We start from the raw sequence: 22,353 nt of genomic DNA on the forward strand, positions 1-22,353 counted from the left end.
TCCATCAAGGATAACAAAAATGACCCAGAAGTTTTCTCTGGTGAATGAGCTCCCCCTGGACATCTTAGCCAGGGAGGCTAGTATCCCCAGAATACCTCAATAGAACTGTTTTGAACCAGCACTCATTTTTAGGATTGCTAGGAATTTAATTTACTCCCAGAAATTGCTACTCTGGTTCATTAACTAATTCCTTCATCAGACCTTCATTGATAGCCTACTATGTGCCAGGCACAGTACTGGGGTTTCAGAAATTAATGCAAGAAAGTCTTTGAAACAGTTACCTATTTCTGGGTATCTATCCTTTGGCCTCTGCATTTGGATAGTTTGTCACACAACATACTATAGCTGGCCCATTTAAAGAAAGTCCCAGGACAAAAACATAGTCAGAGGCCTGCAGACCACTCCCAGTGATTTCAAGTCCACTGCTGGCTGTCCTTCTGCTGGCTCCTGAGTCCTGACTCTGTACTCTAGTATGCAGCATGTGCTATGGGCACTGAGATTTTCACAATTGTTTGGACTTCATTTTTTGGCTTATTGAAGCTTAATTTCCCACTCTGATTTGACTTTCCTCATGCACCTCCTATGGCCGAAGGCTAGTGTGAGAGAAGTCCTCATTGAACATTCCCACATCCCCATTCTCCTCATCACCACCACCATGCACAACCCAAAGTCAGCATCCCATCAGCCACCCAGCCCTCACTACACCTGTCTGTATTCAGACAATTTGTTCAATTTTTCCTTTTAATGGACCCTGAACCTATACTGCCTCTTTTTTCTTTTGTGCACATGTCTTCATCCTTGGTTTCCCCCTCATTTTGTGCATTCCACGTGAGCAATCCTATCCACCCCTCTAAGGATCAAATTGCTTCCCCAGTGGCCAATCTCCCCAAGTTCTCCATTTCCTCTTTCTTGCTCTTGAACTCTAGCCCCAAGCATCAGACTGAACCACCTAATGAACAGGCTCACCTCCATGTCCGAGAGGCATGTCAAGCTGAGCAGAGAAAAGCCTACTCTTCCTAATGTTTCTTCAGTCTCTGTTTAGAGTATGTCCGTCTTTCCAGTCACTCCAATTAAAGCATTGGAGTCATCCCCCATTCCTCCTTTTCTACAACCAGTCTCACAAAGTCAGTTAAAGAAGTTCTTCTAGTCCTACCTAAGGCATGAGTTTGCAATCTGCTCCTGATTCTATCTTCTGATAGGATTCCATTCCAATCCATCCTGCTTACTGCTAACTGCATATCATTCTAAAACATATATCTCATGGTATCACTCCTTTGTAAAAATTCCATATTTATTGCATTATCTAAAAGTGTAATGAATGCACAGATTGATGCTTATTTGCTTGAAACAGAAAGATCATGTTACATAGCAGGCATTCTCTATGGCACAAACATACTTTCTAATCTCATCTCAAAACACACATCCTCACTACAATTTACATTACTCTCAACAGTTTGAAATACTTGCCAATCCCTAAAAATACTTTAGGGTACTAACCAGGTCAGTGAAGGCAGCCCACAAAAGACACAGACTTTCCAGAGTGATTCCACAACAAATCGATTTTCCATTTCTGCAACCCCAGGCAGAGCCTCCATAAGATTCATAAATTGACCTAGTCTCTGCAGAAGAAGACATATGACATGCTTTTGCCATGACCCTTGGGATTCTTTGGCCTAGAGCAATCTTAGAGTTATCAATAGGGATACTCTGTGCATCCCAGTGCAGACACTAATCAGATTGGAAAGTTACCCATTTCAATAGTTCCCAAAAACAAGATTGTATAAGAATCACTGCAGAAATTCCAAAAATACAGATTCCTATGTCACATAGAAAGTACAATTTAGAGTTCTGGAATGGGAACCAGGAATATGTATATATGTATATATGTATTTCAAATAATCTCTCCCAAATAGCTCTGAGGCTCAGGCCAGTGTAGAAATCAGTGGTTGGAATTAGCTCAATAACAAAACCAGCTTAATTAACAGGCATTCACATTGGTGCAGAGGAGTTCAAAACAATAACAAAAGTTGGCTGGGTGTGGGAGTGGTGGTAATGAGGGAATGAGGAAGAAAACTAAAGCCTCCAAAATTCCTTTCAAATCCCAGAGATGATAGCATTTTATTTTGAGGCTGATAAATAAAAGATAGCCTCTCCCATCTGGCTTTACGATATGGAAACATTGTTAATGAGACATTTGTAAAAGTGCCACAGAGTCATTAAAAGAGCATGACTATGGTTCTTAAATTTTAAAATTTGAGCACCAGGTTTCTGTGTGTTCTGTCTTACACAAATTGTAGAGTCACTAATGTGGGCACCTGGCATTTCCAGAGGATCTTATTTGCATTTCTCACAAATTAATGTTGTTTAAAACCAATGCAAATCTCACTTTTTAGCTCACAGTTTTCCTGTTTTTAAATAATATCAGTTCTAACCATCTATCCAACCCCTGTGCTTATTCTAACTTGGCAGTTGATTAACCTGGCAGCAGAGCCACCATCATGGTGACTCAATGGAAGCAGAGGCACTGCTGAGTGTCCAGGCTGTCAGGAGTGGTTGTAGGAGCAGCTCTGCTGAGGGGCCTCCCATGATCACCATGGACTCATATGTCACATTCTTTTACCTGATTAACTTGGTAAGCACCCAATCTTGAGTAGCATTACTTTGGATGCCACTGAGAGCTTCGCAGATACAGTCATTTTTCAGCATACATAAGTAGACTTTTCTGTAATTGACTTAATATTTGTTAATCTGCATTTGTAACGGCTTTCGTTCTTTCATCAAGACCTTGCTGGACTTATGTTTCTTTATTGGCAAAATAATAACAACCCCTTCACTTCTGCCTCTTGTTAGGGATGGCCAGAGACACAAATAATGTGTATCTGTGAGTGAGTGAGCTAGTGAGTTACTGAATCCTGCTGAGAGGTGGCTGGTGTTGTCTTGGGGTGAAGGGAAGAGTGAGCTCTGTGAGACATATGACAGCAGTTTGAGGAAATGGAAAAAGAGTAAAGCAAGAGGAAGCCTGTGGGTGCGTGGCACATGGCCACACAGAAGCTGGTAAAAGGACAAAACCTGCAACATCAATAGCAGAAAGAAGAATGACAGCAGGAGCAGAGTATATTAAGCCCAGAATTTTTCTTTCTTCTAAGTTCAGAATCACCATCAGTGTCAGTAAGTGGGGGCTGAAAAAAAAAGGATAGCCACACAGGCTGAAGAGTTGTGATGGGGAAAGAATATAGAGGAAAACACTGGAAAGGTGCAGTAGGAAAGAAGAACTAAAAGTATGACCACTTTTGTTGTTATTGTTGTATTGGCCATTTGAGCAAAAGGAAGATAGGAGAAAAACTCTTCTGCTTCTGGGGATTAGAAATACCCCTTTAAAAACATTTTTAAACCTAAATATCTCAGCCTTACCAGCCTGAGGCTATAAAATTAATATTCAATTATGATGTTTGAACTCCCAGACTGCTTAACTTTGTGAAGTCTTACCTTTTACCAAGTTTCCCTTCCAAAACATTGTGAGGAATATGAAAATGAATGCCAAATCCGACCTCTTCTGCCTGCCACCCCACACTCCACCCAGGCCTCTGGTTACCCAGCCATGCTCCTTCTCCTCAGATGGCTTTCCTCAGGTGGCTGCAGCTTGGCTCAAACCCCTTCACTCTCAGTATATTCCCTCCAAGCATCTTCCCCACATTCTCATGGTGGAAGCCAAGAAATCTGCAGTTTTAAAGAGAGTTTTACAGATGGTTTGGAAATAGTGAAACACAACCTGAAGAATAACTCATATCTACCATTAGATGTGTTCATGTTGAGTGCACAGACCCAAGTCTTCCTTTAACGTGCTTTAATAGTTCAAACAGCCCTAACTTACACCTTATCTGTCTCCTTAAAGCAGAAGCAAGCATTTGCCCCTCACTCTGACCTAAACAGCTCCAGTAATCTCTGTGTCTCAGTACCAAACTGTCAAAAGAACCCAGGAAAAGGGAAATGGTTTGCCAGTAATGTCAACTTCAGGTGACACTCAACCTCCTCAACTCCTCAACACTCAATACTCAACCTCCTCCTATGTGGTCACTTACAGCCCCAGAATTGATCTCTCAATGGGAAGATTCTCTTCTTGTGCAACTGTCCCAGCCATTGTGGTATTGTCTTAAATATTTTCCCTCATATATTATGAATATACTATATTTCACACACCTTTAATAACTCCAAGGGTAGGTAATAACTGCAAAGTAGACCAAGCCGTACATATGCACATACACATCCCCAGAAGAACAAGCACATCAATGTGGGATCATGTCTTTCTCAGTCTTTGACCATTTCCTAGAGCCTCTTTCTCTCTCTCTCTCCTCTGCTGGACACCTGCTTGAGGCTGAGATCCTGACAGTGAATGGGCTTGGGATATAACCACCATGTTACCTACTTTTCCAGAATTATTTTAAATGCATTCTCTTTTATTTTCAATATTTTCCAATTTTGATAATAAATTACATTGTCACTTCAGATTGATGGGGATTAACTGTGATGATGAAATTAGGCATATTAACAAAGGCCCTTACCATCACTTCCTATACTATTGCATAAGCCTCTTACCTGAAAGACCTGTTTCCACTATTAGCTACTATCCATTTGTTTAACAAATATTATTAAGCACTTATTCTACACTTGAATTTTTCTCAACACTGTGTATATAATAATAAAACACTCAAGATTAGTGCTTTCAGGCCCAGCATGGTGGCTTGCTCATATAATCCCAACACTTTGGGAAGCTGAGACGGGAGGGTCACTGGAGCCCAGGAGTTCGAGGCTGCAGGGAGCTGTGATTGTACCACTGCACTTCAGTCTGGGTGACAGAGAGAGATCCCACCTCTACACTTTTTTTTAAGAGAAGGTTACTACTTTCACAAAGCCTACATTCTAGGGGACCAAAATAAAGTATTTGACAATAAAAATGTGAACATAACACACTTCCCTTTCCAAAACCTTTTAGGCCCAACCTGGTGGCTCACTCCTGTAATTCTGGCACTTTGGGAGGCCGAGCAGGAAGAGCCCTTGAGGCAAGAAGTTTGAGACCAGCCTGGGCCACATAGTGAGAACCCGTCTCTATAAAAAAAATACCAAAATAATAATAATAATAATAACTGAACATGAGTTGCTACCAGCTATTTTTTGCTTCCAGGAGACTACAGTGGGAGGATTTCTTGAGCTTGGGGGGTTGAGGCCACAGTGAGCCAAAGTCATGCCACTGTACTCTAGTTTGGGTGACAGAGGGAGATCCTGTCTGTAAAAGAAAAAAAAATTGCTTGCAAACTAAAATCCAAACTCCTTAGCCAGAAACTCCAACCTTCCCTAGCCCCTAACCCCTAGGCTTTTCCCCTTAGTTCCTTAATGCAATCACATGTCACCAACAATGTCCCACATTTCCCCATTATCTTTTCACATCTTAGCCATTTGTGCTCTTTACCCTTCTCATAATAGGGCTGCTCACTTTTTCCCTTCTGGAAACCCCTGCTTATGTGTCAAGTTTCAACATAATGCCCTTTAATTTCTATAGCTTTTCCTCGCCCTTGAAGGCAGAATTAATCACCCCCTTATCTGTGAGTCCAAAATTCTTTATAAACACGTTGGTCTTAGCACATTTTACATCATAGTTTGGTTAATAGGTTTATAGGTCTTTTTCTTCCCCTAGACTGTGAGTTCCTCAAAGGTAAGAACCATATCTTATTTATCCCTTAGTTATCTATACCAAGAATATCCAAGTTGCTCAATAAACATTTGTTAAATTTACTTAGAAACTGGAGGACAGTAATATGTTTAAAACACAAGATTTTTGTAAGAATCTTTGATAAGAGGTTGGCAAGAATAGCAGAGGATGTGATCAACAACATGCAGTGGTTTTCATAGAGGGCTGGAAAAATCTAAAAGTTTGGTGAATGTAATGTAAATAACAAAATACGAAGGGAAAAAGGTGAAAAAATATTTATTATGTTTGTATCAAACATGAATACATGGATGTTTAAGTTATGAAAGAAATACATTCTGTTCCCTTAAGACCATACCTTGTGGTGGAGTCATGTAATATCTGCAAATATGCTAGGACATTGTATGCCAACGTGACTCTGTTTCTCCCCTCTATGGCTGGGTGAGGAAAAGAAAATGTCAAGGGGACAATGCAAGGTTATTCATACAGTACTCTCCAAGTAAAGTAAAACTGAATACAAGTAAAGACACAGCATGGAGGTCTATTTTCCAATTTTCCAACCCAGATGATGAATTGAGCACATAATTTTACCTCCCTTCCTAGAAAACTCCCACCAAATAGGAATGAAGAAATGCATACAAAAAATAAGAAAACCCGAACATTGTCAGAAAATAGAAATGAGTATAATTGTTGAATTTGAAAGTTCAAAGACTTTCTGAAAGATAAGAGACAACATGATGTTAATTTCAATGCGAGAACCAACAGACCCAGGAGAGAATAGCAGTCGAGGTATCTATTATTCTTCCTAAGAACTCCAAGGAACTCCAAAGAAGAAGCATTTGTAGGTTTTTGCTTCATTAATCTTGGCTTGGCTACAGAATTAGACCCTTAGCTCTAAACGAAATATGTATTTTAATAATGGAAGTAGAGGGTTGAATTCAGCAAGGAGAGCAAAGCAAAACCCCACATAAATTGGAACTCATACTTAAGTATATAAAAAAGCAGAGAATAATAAAAACAAAAAAGAAATGAACAAACAATAGTGCTTTGTATGTCTTCAAATTTTATACGAATGAATTCATATTGTATACACCCACAAACGGAACTTTTTTACTAATTTCTTTTTGTTTCAAATGCCCATTTTGATACACTGTATTTCAGAATAATAATCTCAAATCTTGGTCAAGATGTTTGCCTCTGGTCCATCATAATTTTTTTTAGTAAACTGACATGCACATTAAATGTTTATAACCATGCCTAGCACATAGTTAATACTCAATGAAACTTATCTATCATTACTATTTTTCATCATTTGTTATAACTTATTTGTGTGAATATACCATTTATGTATTCATTTCCCTTTTGATAAACTTTTAAATTGTATTCAATATTTTACTTGTTAGAAAAAATTATAATGAACCTACTTGTACATTTTTTTGTGTGTGTATGTGTGAGAATATCTTATACCTGGAAGTGAATTATTTTCCTGAGGACTGTGATACATTGCTACAGTAATGACTCTAAACGAATCACACCTCTCTGTGTCCATGTGTATTCTTTCTGCCCATATTGACTTGTCTTGTCCATGTGACTTTTTTGGGCAATAGGTCATTGCTGGCAGATGATTCTCTATTGGCTGCACATCTTACAAACAACATACCGATTGGCCTTTTGTTTCAGCCTATCTCTTCAAGGGTTTGTAGAGCAAACAGCTTTAGAAGATAAAGATACTGTCTCCTTGTAGTGCAAAGGACAGATTTAGTTAACATCCAGTATCATAGAGGTGATATCTTCCTTTGGGGCAAAGGACAGGCTTCCTTATATTGCAGCTTGTTTTAAAAGATTCAAGTTTCCACAAGCTCAGAGTTTCTCAGTTGTCAATGAAACCCATTGTATGTGGTATAGAGGAATGCTATTGATTTTTGCCTGTTGACCAATTTCCAGCAACATTGTTGAATTATTTGCTTAATTATAACAAATTGAAAAAGATCTTCTAGAATTGTCTATGTACTTAGTCATATTATCTTTAGAAAATAAGAATTCAATTATTCCTTTCAAAAGCTTATCATGTATATGTGTTACTTCTTGCCTCTTTACAAAGACTTGGACCTGTAATATTGTGTTGAGTAAGAGGAGGTGCATACTCCCTGTTAGGTTTTTGATAGCGAACTTTAGGAAGGTAAGGAAGGTTTCTTCAATTCTTAGTTGACCTAAATGTTGTAACACTAATGGGTGTTAAGTTGGATGATTTTCCATGAATCTATTGATAAAATAATATTTTTTTGGTTTTAATCAGTGCTGTTTATGTGAAATCGTCCTTGCATTTCTGAGAAAAACACTATTTGGCAGCTTCTTCATTCAGTTTTGCTTAGTTCCCAAAATGTATTGTAAAATTCTCTATTTAAATTTTCTTTGTAAAAGTGAACATAGGACAGGTGATAATTTCACTAAAAGTTTGGCAAACACTAGCCTGTGGAACTGTGTTAGTCTGAGGTCATATTGTTAATACATTTTGACAAATGAATAATGATTATAAGTTTATTCTAGTTTTGAATTACTTTATAAATTAGTAACTTCAGCGCTTCTGAAAATATCTGTATTTTCTAGTTTTTAAAAATTATTACTAAAGAGTACATATTATTTTCTTATTATTGTAATCTCCATACACATTTTGCTGTATACTTTTAAAAATTCCTAATATTATTAGTAGTTTCTTCTTCTTTATCCTCTAGCTATTGTCAAATGACTATTTCACTTGTCTTTCACGATAACCATGCTTTGATTTTGGTTGCTACATTTAAAAAATTGGTGATATTTCAACAATCTTGACTCTTATTTCTATTTTTTTTCTTTTGTAATGATTGTTTTGGATTTACTTTGCTATTATACTTTATAGACACTGAGGTGTCCGTGACACAAAATAAAGTGAATATATCTTAAGTTTATAATTGGATGCATTTTCATATATGTGTGTACCTGTGAACAATCATCATAATCAAAATATTGAACATTTCTGTAGCCCTACGAGGTTCCTCACACCCTTTTGTAATGCACCTATCATTTTCCTCAATATTGCGTGATCTCCCAGACAACCACTGGTATACATCCCATCAATATGGATTATTTTTCATCTCTAAAATTCTATATAAGTAAAAACAGAGTTTTCACTTTTTGGCCTGGCTTCTTTCACTGAGCATATTTCTTTTGAAATTCATCTATGCTAAGACATGTGTCTATAGCTTGTTCTTCTTACTGCTGAGTATTATTTTGATTTAACAGATTATACAACACTTCGTTAATCCATTCAATATTGAAAGACTTTGAGTTGCCTCCAGTTTCTGCCTATTACAAATAAAGTCGCCATAAAGATTAGTGTGTATAGGTATTTCTTTTGGCTAAGTATCTAGGAATACAATGGGTATTTCACATGATATGGCCAGGTTTAAATTTTTACAAAATTGTCAAACTGTTTTCCAAAGTAGTTGTGCTATTTTATATTTCCACAAGCAGTGTATTAGAATTCCAGTTGCTACAATTTCATGTCAACACTAGGTAGGAAGAGCCTTTTAAATTTTATCTGTTTTAGAAAGCGGTATAGTTATCTCTTAGTGGTTTGAATTTGCACTGATCTAATTACCAATTAAGCCTCTTCTCATGTATTTATTTTTAATCTTTTTTTGGTGGAGTGTCTATTCAAATATTTTTCTATTTTGTTATCATATTGGATTGTAATTGCTCTTTAAATATTATAGACACAAATCTTTTCTCAGATAAAAGTTTTATAGGTACATTTTCACAATATTTAGCTGTTCTTTATAATTTCTTAACTAACTTTTGAAAAGCATTTTTTTGGTGAAATGCAATGAACTATGTTTTTATAGTTTATTATTTTTTATCTCATACTTAAAAATCTTTGTCTAACTCACAGTCATTAAGGTTTTCTCCTGTATTTTCTTTTAGAAATTACAGAATTTTAGATCTTATATTTAGATCTATGATCCATATTAAGTATTACATGTAATATGAGGTAAGAGTCAAAAACTTTTTTTGTTTTGCATTTGGATATCAAACACTATGTCTTGAAAGATTGTCCTTTATGCATTAAATTGACATAGCACTATTCTTAAAATCAAATGACATTACGTGTGAGAATCTATTTTGAAGGTTTTTTTTTTTTTTTTCTCTGACTACCTAAATATGTCTTTATGCCCATGCTGTAATGTGGAGATAGGTGTAGCATTATATTAAGTTTTGAATAAACATGAATTCTAGAAGCTTTTCAAATCTACTTCTTAGAATTTTCTACACGAACAATTATGTTGTCTCCAACTAAAGAAAATTTCACCTCTTCCTCTAAAATCTGGATTTATCTTATTTTGTTTTGTTCATATTTTTCCTGTCTTTTTGAAGTAGCTTCAACCTCCAGTTCAGTGTTTAACAGAAATGGAAATAGACATCCTCACTTTTCTCTAATTTTAGGAAGAACACATTCAGCTTTCACCATTAAGTATGATGCTATCTGCAAGGTTTACACACACACTTTTCAACAGGTTGAGGAAGTTCACTTCCGTCTTATATTTGCAGTGAATTTTTAGTCAAAGAATTGATAGGTTTTTTAAATGATTTTTATATACATATTATAATGATCATACGGTTTTTCCTTTTATATCATTTAATGTAGTGGATATTGGTTGATTTCAGAATGTCAAATTAACCTCATATTCCAGGTATAAGCCAAGGTGTATTACCTTCATATATTTTGTTAATGAGATTTGCTAAAAATTTTGTTAAGGGTATTTTTGTGGCCAGGTGCAGTGACTCATTAATTTTGTTGTTGTTGTTGTTGTTGCATTTGCTTTGGGTGTCTTAGTCATAAATTCTTTATCCCAGCCAATGTCCAGAAAATTTTTTCCTTCTGGAAATTGTATGGCTTCATATCTTACATTTAAGTCTTTAATTCACCTTGAGTTAATTTTTGTATATGGAGAGAGATAGGAATCCAGTTCCATTCTTCCGCATGTGGCTATACAACTTTCCCAGCACTATTTATTAAATATGGTGTCTTTTTCTCAGTACATGTTTTCGTCAACTTTGTGAAAGATCAGATGGTTGTAGGTTCGTGGCTTTATTTCTACATGCTCTGTTCTATTATATCAGTCTATGCATGTACCTTTATACAAGTACTATGCTGTTTTGGTTACTATAGCCTTGTAATGTGATTTGAAGTTGGGTAATGTGATGCCTCCAGATTAGTTCTTTTTGCTTGAGATTGCATTGATTATTCAGGCCCTTTTTGGGGTTCTACATTTGTTTTAGGATATTTTTTTTCTAATTACGTGAAAAATGACATTGGTATTTTGATAGGAATTGCATCGAATTTGTAGATTGCTTTGGGCAGCATGGCCATTTTCACAATATTGATTTTTCCAATCCATGAGCATTGGATGTTTTTCCATTTATTTGTGTCATCTATGATTTCTTTTAACAGTGTTTTATAGTTTTCCTTGTACAGGTGTTTCACCTTCTTAGCTGAGTCTATTCCTGGGTATTTTTTTTTAACTATTGTAAATAGAATCAAGTTTTCGATTTCACTTTCAGGTTGGTCTTTATTGCTATATAACATTGTTGCTGATTTGTGTACACTGATTGCATAATATGAACTTTACTGAATTCATTTACCAAATCTAGGAGTCTTTTCAAGGATTCCTTAGGATTCTTGGCATTATATCATCAGCAGATGAGATAGTTTGATTTTCCCTTTTCCAGTTTCAATGCCCTTTCTTCCTCCTGCCTGATTGCTCTGGCTAGGACTTCTAATAGTCTGTTAAATAGAAGTGGTGAAAGTAAGCATCCTTGTCTTGTTCCACTTCTGAACAGGAATGCTTTCAACTTTTCCCCATTCAGTGTAATGCTGGCTGTGGGTTTGTCATATATGGCTTTTATTAATTTTTAGATTTGGTCTTTCCATGCCTAGTTGGTTGAGGATTGTTATCATGATAGAATGCTGAATTTTATGAAATTCTTTTTCTGTGTTTATTGAGATGATCGTTTTTAAAAAATTCTGTTTATGTGATGAATCATATTTATTGACTGGCATGTGTGGAACCATCCTTGCATCCCTGGGATGAAACCCACTGGATCATGGTGAATTATCTTTTTGATGTGCCTGTTGGATTCAGTTTGCCAGTATTTTCCAGTATTTTCTTGTATTTGCCACGGATATTGGCCTGTAGTTTCTTTTTTTTTATTTTCTTCTTCTTTTTCTTTCTTTTTATTTTATTTTATTATTATTTTTTTTTTGCATGTCCTTTCCTAGCTTTGGTGTCAAGGTGATATTGGATTCATAGAATGAGTCAGTGAAGATTTTCTCCTTCTTGATCTTTTGGAAGAGTTTCAGTAGAATTAGTACCAGTTCTTCTTTGAACATCTGGTAGAATTTGGCTGTGAATCCATTTGGTCTGGTGGATTTTTTTAAATTTATTTTTTATTTTTTTCTGTGTGTAATAGTTCTTTTCCTTACCTTTGTCTTCTTCTTTGAAGATTTTCTGTATCACCAGTTTAATAAAACTTTATTGTGACATGTGTTAGTGTAGATTTCTTCTGATTGTGGTTCACTGGGTTTCTTGGTTTTGTGGTTTTAGAATCCTATCAAATTAGAAAAATTTTGGTTATGTCTTAAAATATCTTTATGCTTTTCTCTCCTATGTTTTTGGAATTCCAATGACATATATATTAGGATGTTTGATATTTTCTCACAATTCATTATTACCATACTGTTCCTTTTTGCCATGTCTTCAAGATCACTAATATTTTCTTCCAGAGTGTTTAATCCACTATTAAATCTGCCCAGTGTATTTTTTCACTTTATACGGGTTAATTTTTTCTAGCAGCTTGATTTGATTTCTTTTTATATCATCCATATCTCTCTTTAACAAGCTGAAGTTTTCCTCTTCACTGTGAGCATATGGTATATATTTATAATCTGTTTTTAATGTTCTTTTCTGCTAATTCTCCAATGTCTGTTATTTCTTGTTCTATTTCTGATGATTGATTTTTCTTCTCATTATGGTTTGTATTTCTATGCTTCTTTTCATGCCTGTTTTTTTATTTGATGTCAACCTTTCTCAATTTTATATTTTGAATACTAAATTTCTTATTTCTTTAAATAATTGTGGGCTTTGTTCTATTATGCAGGTAGATTACTTTGTAACATTTTGTTTAAGTCTTTTTTTTTTTTTTTAAGATTTTTTAGGTGAATCCAGACAGCCTTTATACTAGGTGTTGCCTAATAAGAACTCTGACTAATAAGAACATCAACTCATCCTGGGGCTGTGTAAGGATTTTTCCACAGGCTTCTTTCTAATTGGAATTTGCCCAACCATCTTAGTTTCCACACCTACACGCACTCATCAGTACTTCTCTGAAGACTCTGGGGAAATCCTATGCAGATCCCTAGAGCTCTGTTTTTCTGTGCAGTTTTATTTTGTTTAGTATTCTTTTCTGTGAATTTTCCGCATATTTGACTCCACATACCTGAATTCTATCCTGTTAGAATTTATTTTCCTCTCCCTGCTCTGCATCCTGGAAAATCTCTGCAAGTGTTGAGCTGGGGTAATCATACAGCTAACATTATTTGTTTCTCTTTCCTCGTATCTCACCGTATTGTCTGTCTACATTCCAATGTTTGAAAATTATTGCTTTATATATTTTGTTCAGTTTTATAATTATTTTACATTACAGGTTAAATACAGTTCGTACTTCTACATTCTGAAGCAAAAGTCTCAAACTTCATTATTCTTTTTATAATTTTCTTCTGACAAATGGATTTAAGGTTATATATGTCATCTAAAATAAAATTTCATCCTGCAAGTCTGTCGTTCATGTCTAAATATTTTGTTATTTTGATTAGAATTTCCTATTTGATTCATAAGTTATTAAAAGTGTGCTTTTGGATTCTAACCTTATTGAATTTTATTGACCAACTTTAATTACTATTTCTAAGTATAATGCTTTCTTTTTAGAGAATTCAGTGAGCATAATTTTGGTTTATATCATTCTTTAAGTTTTCTTATGACCTAATATGTGGTTAGTTTTATATGTGCTTTAAAATAGTACTTACTCATTATTTGTTGTATGCAGTTTCTTTATAAAAATCAATTGTACTAAGCTTGTTAATTTTTATTCAATTTTTCTGTATCTTCACTGATTTTCTCTTTCCATCATTGCTCATATTCTGAATTAACTGGTAAATGTTTACACTATGATAAGAAATCTGTCACTCTCTCCTTGAGATTCTTTGCTTTTTTGCTTCATATAATTTAAGTCTATTTTTAAAGATATGAAATTCATGATCATTATGTAGTCTATTCTATTTGTAATTAAGCATAATTATTTTATGTGCATATATGACTTCCTGACATTAATACATTTATACACTTTTTAAAATACAGCATTTTACAAATAAAGGAAGATTAAAAAATAAATAGCAATCAATCATATTCCATTTTTATTTAATTTTATTGTGTGATAAGAAAGAAAATTTGTAAATAGGATTACAATAAAAATGCACATGAGAATAGAATGAAATTTTAACTATTAAAGTGCTTTCATAAGGATAAAAATACTCTACCAATACAGTCATGTGTGTATAATGACATTTTTATCAAGACTGGTGGGCATATACAACAGTGATCTCATGAGATTATAATACTGCGTTTTTACTAGACTCTTCCTGTTTAGAGATGTTCAGCTATACAAATACTTACTGTTGTGTTACCATTTCCTACAGTGTTCAGAACATTAGCATATTGTATAGGTTTGTAAACTAGGAGCAACAGGCTATAATATCTAATTTAATGTGTAGTAAGCTTTGTCATCCATGTTTGTGTAAGTACACTCTATGATGTTCACACTAGGAGATAATCTCCTAACAATGCATTTCTCAGAACATATTCCCATCATTAAGTGACACATACCTGTACTAGATATCACTGGTCCTAAATTGTTATTCTGGATTAGTCCACAAAAGTACAAAGTCCACCCTTAGTTGGTCATTACAAGAATGGGAACAAGGGAAGTAACTGATCAGCCAAAATAATTTTAAAAATCCATTTCAAAAACTAAAAAATCATAGAGGAACTGCATAAATTCATGGATTAAGCCATTAAGGGTTGAATTAAAGTGTAGAGACTAACAAGACACTCTCATTTAGTTAACGTGTATTTCTTTGATTTTCATAAAGAACAATATAACTAGGTGGTTTGTCATCATTAATGACTAATAATTCTAAGGTAATAACCTGTACATACATTTTGGCTATTTTATTAGTTTATTCATCTATTTTGTTACTAATTATTACAATATATTATGTAACAATGTTATTAAACACTGTAAACATTTTATGATTTTAAGTTTCTAATGTTAATATTGATAACTTTATAGTATATATCAATTTTAATTTTTATACAAAATATCAACCTGACTGTATGATTTTTCTTTTACACATACTATATTTTCCCTGAGCCCCAAACATTTATTTTCTTCTAGACATTTTATGGTTGTCCCTCCTTTTCAGTTTTAACTATTTAACCATTTAGAATTAATCTTTTCCCCCAAATACATCTTACTTTCAGTATTGACTTCATATAAATTGTGTCACATTCTATATATCAATGTGGTCAGATCTATTTTTCTACTTTCTTTGTGTACTATTTATCAGTCAGTTTTTATACATACCAATTTTAATGACTCTGGCATTCTAATACCATCTCAATGTTAACTAATGCAAACCACCTCTCACTATTCTTTTCAGAATTTACAGAATCTTATAATCACTAATTTTCAGGATGACCTTTAAAACATTTTTAACTGTTCAAAAACATCCACTGATATTTTGACTGGAATTATATAATTTCATAAATTGTATTATATGGAGAGTTAATATTCTTAGTATTGAATCTTGGTATTTGCCTTGCTATATTCATTATTTTTGGTAAGTTTTTTTGTACTTATCTTACATCTCTCATTAGGTCTATTTGTATATATTTTATATTTATTACTGCTTATTATTAAGTTGCACATATAACTTGCTATTCAAACCATCAGAATTTAATAGTGAAAGGAAACACTATTAATAATTACAATAATTACTCTTAAATAACAGGAATAAGTTGAATCTTATAGCTATTATTAACATGCTTGTTTTTCTACCTTATGTTCTAAAAGGTTAATGCAACTGACTAAGAAGGAAATGTTGTATATGTACATATTGTTTTACATAAGCAAACCTCTCTATTTCTACTGTGTGATAATTTATAGTGAATGCTGTTAGTTTTTCAAATTGTCAAGCATGTTACGTTCCTAGGTATCAATGAGGGATTGGTTCCAAAACATCCCCACAACCCATACTACTGCAGTTACCAAAATCCACTGATGCTCAAGTCACTTATGTAAAATGGTGTCATGTTTTTATATAAGTGACACACATCTCCCCATATACTTTTAATCATCTCTGGATTACTTATAACCCTAATACAATGTAAGCACTATGTAAATAGGTATTATATTGCATTGTTCAGGGAATAATGACAAGAAAGAGTCTGTACATGTTCAGTACAGATGCAACTATCTTCCTTTTTAGCATTAATTGATTTTGGTCTTGGTTTTGTGAACATGTGAGAATGAGAACAAAGTACAAATATTTTTGTGTATACAAAATAAGTATGTTAATCCCAATAGAAAGAATTCTCCGGGGGCAGAGGGTACATTAAACAAATGTACAAAGTGATTGGACTAGTGAACCTTAGCCAGCCTCTGTCATAAGCCATAATGAATGCTGGCACAGTGGACACATTAACATCATAGCCATGCAACTTATGGATGAAGGCTATAAATGGGCCCAAGAGCTGTACGCCCACTATTATCAAAGGTGATCTAGCTACTACCATGGCTCGGGGTTCAACCTGCCTGCAACGTAAGTCAATATTGAATTACTAATATGAACAATCTTTATAGAAAATCCAACCAGTTACTCAGTGAGGAGCTGACTTAATAGGACCCCTTCTATCTTGGAAGACAAGTGGTTTTGTTTAGTAAGAATAGATTCTCTTGGGAGTTTGCCTTTTATGATAGTTGAGTCTTAGTCAGCCCCACTCTTGAAGGGTTGCCTTTGTATCCAACTTAATACTGTGTCAGCCAAGAGAGTCACTACACACAGAAAGGTGCCAGAGTAGGCACATGCCCATGGAATCCTCTGAGTTTCATATACTATAGATTCTAGAGCAATGGGGCAATCCTTCACGCATAGCTGAAGTACCTGTTTCAAGACATTACTTAGACATTACTTGGTGAGGATAAGATGACTTACTACAGGATACAATGTAAACTTTAATGACTTTTATACAGGGCTTTGTCCCTAACAGATGGATTATATGGACTGGAAACTAATAGATGGAAGCTAGATTGATACTGCTTTTCACGACTTCTGAGTACCTACTTAAAGAATTTGTGCTCACCATTTCCACAGCTCTGGGCTCTGCAGGCTTGGAGGTCCTGATTCCCAGAGGAAAGACACTCCCACCTGGAAGAAAGAGCAAGAGTCATTTAAACTATAAACTACAGCTACTTCCTGGATGCTTTGTATTTAGCAGACAATTTGGAGAGTCATCAATAAAGGCATTGCCCTTTTAACAAATCTAACGAGTAATCTAAGTTTCAGAACTCTATTGAAACTGCATCATAGTTTAAGTTTCCTATCTACCCAATACTACTTCCTTCCCTTCCCATCAATAGAGAAGAAGACATATGGGTGCTAACTTCTACCACAGTGTCTGCTTTTCAGGAATTCAACCTGCAAATCATAGACACTTTAAAATCAGGTTGACAGTTTTCCTCACTAATTTATTTTGTTGTTTCTATCAGTATTGCATTGAATCTACAATTTGGGGAGAACTGACATAAAAGATTGACTCTTTTAAGTCTTGAATATGGTATATCCACTTATTTTATAGGACTTTATCCTTTTCTCCTAATAATGTTTTGCAAATTCTTATGTTGAAATCCTACATATTTCACAATGATTTATTTCTATATACTTGATGATTTTTTAAAAAAAAATTGTCAAGGGTACTTGAAAAAATTAATTTTTGCTTCTTTGTAGAAATAAAAATGTTCCTATATTGGTTGTGAAATACTGATGGTGCTTTCAGTAATTAAGTATAATCATTTATAGATAGTATTAGAATTTCTATATGCATTTCTTCCATTCTAATCTTTTAAAAATTTATATAGGATACACTAATATATTTATTTATATGTATTTTAAATTAGTATGTTTTGCTAATTTATGTTTTTCTAGGTATTTGTCAACTTTATCTACAGTGTCAAATGTATCAGCTAAAGTTGTTCTTAAGCTAGGTTTATTTTTCATACCCATAACATCTATGGTGCTGTCCTCTTTTTCATTTCAGAAACTGAAATTTGCGTCATCTCTTTTCATTTTTATTTATTTTATTAGAGCTTACCAATTTTGTTATTCTTTCTAAAGAAATTAATTTTTATTTTTATTCTATGTACTTTACATTATTATAAAATCGTCTAATAGTTATTTGATTTTATGCTTATTTTGTTATTCTTTCTAAAGAAATTAATTTTTATTTTTATTCTATGTACTTTACATTATTAGAAAATCATCTAATAGTTATTTGATTTTATGCTTATCATTTACTTTTTCCTATAATTTTGGTGATTTCTTTATAGGCTTTTACTATTTACATGAAATAAATTATTTTTAATTTCTTCAGAGTTTGTTTTCTAATAGATGTTTAAAACTCTAAACTTCTCTCTAAGTAAAGCTTTAGCTGCATCTCAGAAAGCTGTATCTTCTTTCTATTATCATTTAAGATAAACATATTTTCAAATTTCCAATATGGTTTACTCTCTGAGATACATGTATTTAAAAAGTACACATTTGGGCATTTTCTTATCATCTGTTTATTATTTATTTCTAGTTTAATTGGATTAAGGTCAAAGAATCTATCAGGAAACAAGTTTCTATTTTGAAATTTTAAAAATAATCTTTTATGGACTGACAATAAGAATAAGGTTTTTTTAAATGTTCCATATTGAGAGAAATACACACATTCACATATATATATATATATTCCCTTACATATGTAATTTGTAATTGTATCATTAAATTATGTTTCACAGACCTATATGCTTATTGATTTTGTATTTGCTTTTCTATCAGTTATGGAAATAGAAATATTGCATACTTAATTGAATATTTTTTATTTCTGTCACTTTTATTAATATATTTTGAAATTACATAATTCATGCATACAATTTATAATTTTTACTTTTCTGCAAATCAATCTCATTATTTTGAAGTCACTTCTTATTACTAGTTATACTTAGTGACTTATTGTCTAATATTAATATGACTACATTTGCCTTCTTTCCAGTACTATTTGTGTTGTACAGATTCTTCATCATTTTTTAACCTGTGAAACATAATGTTTTTACTTCTATGGTTGTATGTTTAAGTTGGTTACCTCGTATTTGGATTTCACATAGTTATCCACACATACTTCTTCTGTTTTCAAAGTGATTATTTAATCCACCTATACTTTACATAATTACTGATTTATCTGTATCTACCATCTTACCATTTGTTTTCTATTTAACTTACCACGTTTTTATTCCCTTTTCTCTAATTTGTCCTTTCTTTTGTATTTATATTATATGCTATTTCCATCCTAATTTATATTTAACATATTAATTATACATTTTAAGCATTCCTTTAGTAATCACCTTGAAGCAGAACTGTCAAACAGAAATATAAAGTTCGCCACATTGGCCAGGTGTGGTGGCTCACACAAATAATCCCAGCACTTTGACGGGCTGAGGCAGGAGGATCGTTTGAACCCAGGTGTTTGAGATCAGCCTGGGCAACATGGCTAACCCCATCTCTAGTGTGTGCCTGTAGTCCCAGCTACTTGGAAGGCTAAACTGGGAGTAACTCCTAAGCCTGGGAGGTTGAGGCTGCAGTGAGCCATGATAGCACCACTGCACTCTAGTCTGCGTGACAAAAGTAGATCTTATCTCAAAAAAAGAAAAAGAAAATAAATATGAGGCAAGTCAACTATGTAATTTAAAATTTTCTAGTAGTCACATTAAAAAAGTAAAGAGAAAAAATACACAAATTTTAATAGATTTTACTTAACACAATAATCCTAAAATACTATTGCAGTGACTTATAATCAGTATAAAATCATTAATAAGATATTTTACATTCTTTTACACTTAAAGCACATCCCAATTTGGTCTAGTCATATTTCAACAGTAGTACATGGTTAGTGACTAGTATGTTGGTCAGCGTAAGTAATCACCAGTCATACACAACTACTGGCTAGTATATTGAACAGCTTAGTGATTTCAAATCGCATCCTTGATTTATCATCCTCTAATGTAGTACGTTTACTACTTTCCAGAAAATAATAAAACCATAAAAATACAACTTGCCTGTGTTTTCTGTTAGTTTCCATGCCTTTTATTGCAGTATATATTTAAGTACCTTAAAAATGTCATGATAACTATTTCATCCCATCAATATTTAGTCATTATTTGCCTGTTTGCCATTTAATTTTTGCTCATTTCTTCCTGTCTTATAGTGGTTTCTTTGGTTACATACTCTTACTGCCTGAACTTCTTTTGTATTTCTTTTATGGTGGGTATATGGGTGGAAAATTCTCTCAAGCATTTCCCCCTCTTCCTTGGAAATGTCTTTATTTGGCCTTCTGTCTTGAAGGATAATTTTGCTAGGTCTAAAATTCTAAGCTGGCACCCATTTAATTTTAGCCTTTTTGAGTTGTCATTCCATGACCTTTAGCTTCTATTATAACTATTTAGATGTCAGTAATCCATTTGATTGCTTTTCCTTTGAAGTTAATGCTTCCTTTTCTATCTAGCTGTTAAGATATTCTTTTGTCATCAGTTTTCAAAAGTTTCATTATTAGGCTTCTATGTATTTTTCTTTGTATATTTCCTGACTGCCATTCTTGGAATATTTTGAATCTATCATTTATTGTTTTTTGTCAATTATGGAGATTCTTAGCTGTTTATATTTCAAATACTTTTTCTGTTCTATATTCTCTTTCTTCCCAGTCTGGGCCTTCAATTATATTTATTTTAGTAACTTTTATTAAGTTCTGTTTTTTTTTCATGTTACCTATTATTGTGTGTGTGTGTGTGTGTGTGTGTATATATATATGTTTCAATATAAATATATTCTACTGACTTAGCTTTCTATCTATAATCATCTATTCTGCCATGTCTAATAGGCTAATAAATGTATTTAATAGATACCATTTGTATATGCATACATCTAGCACCTTTATCTCTTAGTTACAGGACTGCCTTCAAGCTTCTTTAGACATCTTTTCTGCATAGCTGGTATTTCCATCTCCCTGAGGTAAATCCTTAAACAAGAATTGAAACCTAGAGGGATATAAGATATAAACACTTCTGTTCTCTTACTTCTGATAGAAGCAAAATTCACATGTGATCTACACTTTCTCTAGAATTCCCCTGAGTAATTTTACTTGATATCTCACCCTTAGAAAAGAAAGGTTTCCTTTCCTTCCTGGTCCCACTTTCTCACTCTCATGTCAATATGTTTTTCCAGAAATGTCTTCTAATAAGTCAGTTGCACACAAATCAGTTGCATTCATTTCAATATCTGTTTCTTGGGAACCTGAGCAAAAATGCATGAATATTGACTTCTACATTTTAATTATTGATTTTATTCACTACCAGATTTTCCCTTAGCACCTGTATTTATGTAATATAATTCTCTGATAAAAGTCTCAGTCTTGTCATCTATTTTCATGAATGTATTGATCATGATTATTTTAATATTTATTTCTGAAAAATCTGGTATCTAGTACACATGTGGATCTCTTTCTATTACCATTTTTTCTTTATACACTACTTTATATAATCAAAGATAATATTTTATTAATTTGTGAACAATGCACATAAAAAAAACATATCCTGTCAATGGCTCCATTCTTTTCAATATTTTATTCCTTCAACTCCTAGTTACCTGAGAAACATAGCCTTCCAATGTCTCCATATTAACTTTTTTCCAGCAATTCCAATTGGTATTGGCAGGTGCATAGATATGCTACAAACTACTTCAAAGACAGACTAGGACATCTTATCCTATTAATCTGCTAAAAGTATTTTGCCAAAAATATAATTTGAATTTTATAAAGCAAGTTTCCAGTATTTGGAAAGTTTCATTCTTTCTACTATTACAAACATACTTGAACAAGTGTTTCCTTATATATCAATATTGCATATAAAGCCACATCTAATTAATTCCTTTGTTAAATATGAAAACATAAGAAAAACTTACCCATTTCTTTTGTCCCACATTATTTTTGTATAATCAGTACTTTATACCCAGTTTATTGTCATTTAATGTTTTGATTTAAATTATTTCTTTCAACTATAAGTTTTATTTTGATGTGTTATTCTGTAATCAGATTTGTCAACCATGAATCAGGTTTATTTTCTATTAATAATGGTAAATTGACAACATGTATTTATCTCTACTTACAATATCGACCCTGCCAAATGATACTAAA

Source organism: Piliocolobus tephrosceles, chromosome 2, assembly GCF_002776525.5.
Source record: "Piliocolobus tephrosceles isolate RC106 chromosome 2, ASM277652v3, whole genome shotgun sequence".
NCBI classification, from domain to species: domain Eukaryota; kingdom Metazoa; phylum Chordata; class Mammalia; order Primates; family Cercopithecidae; genus Piliocolobus; species Piliocolobus tephrosceles.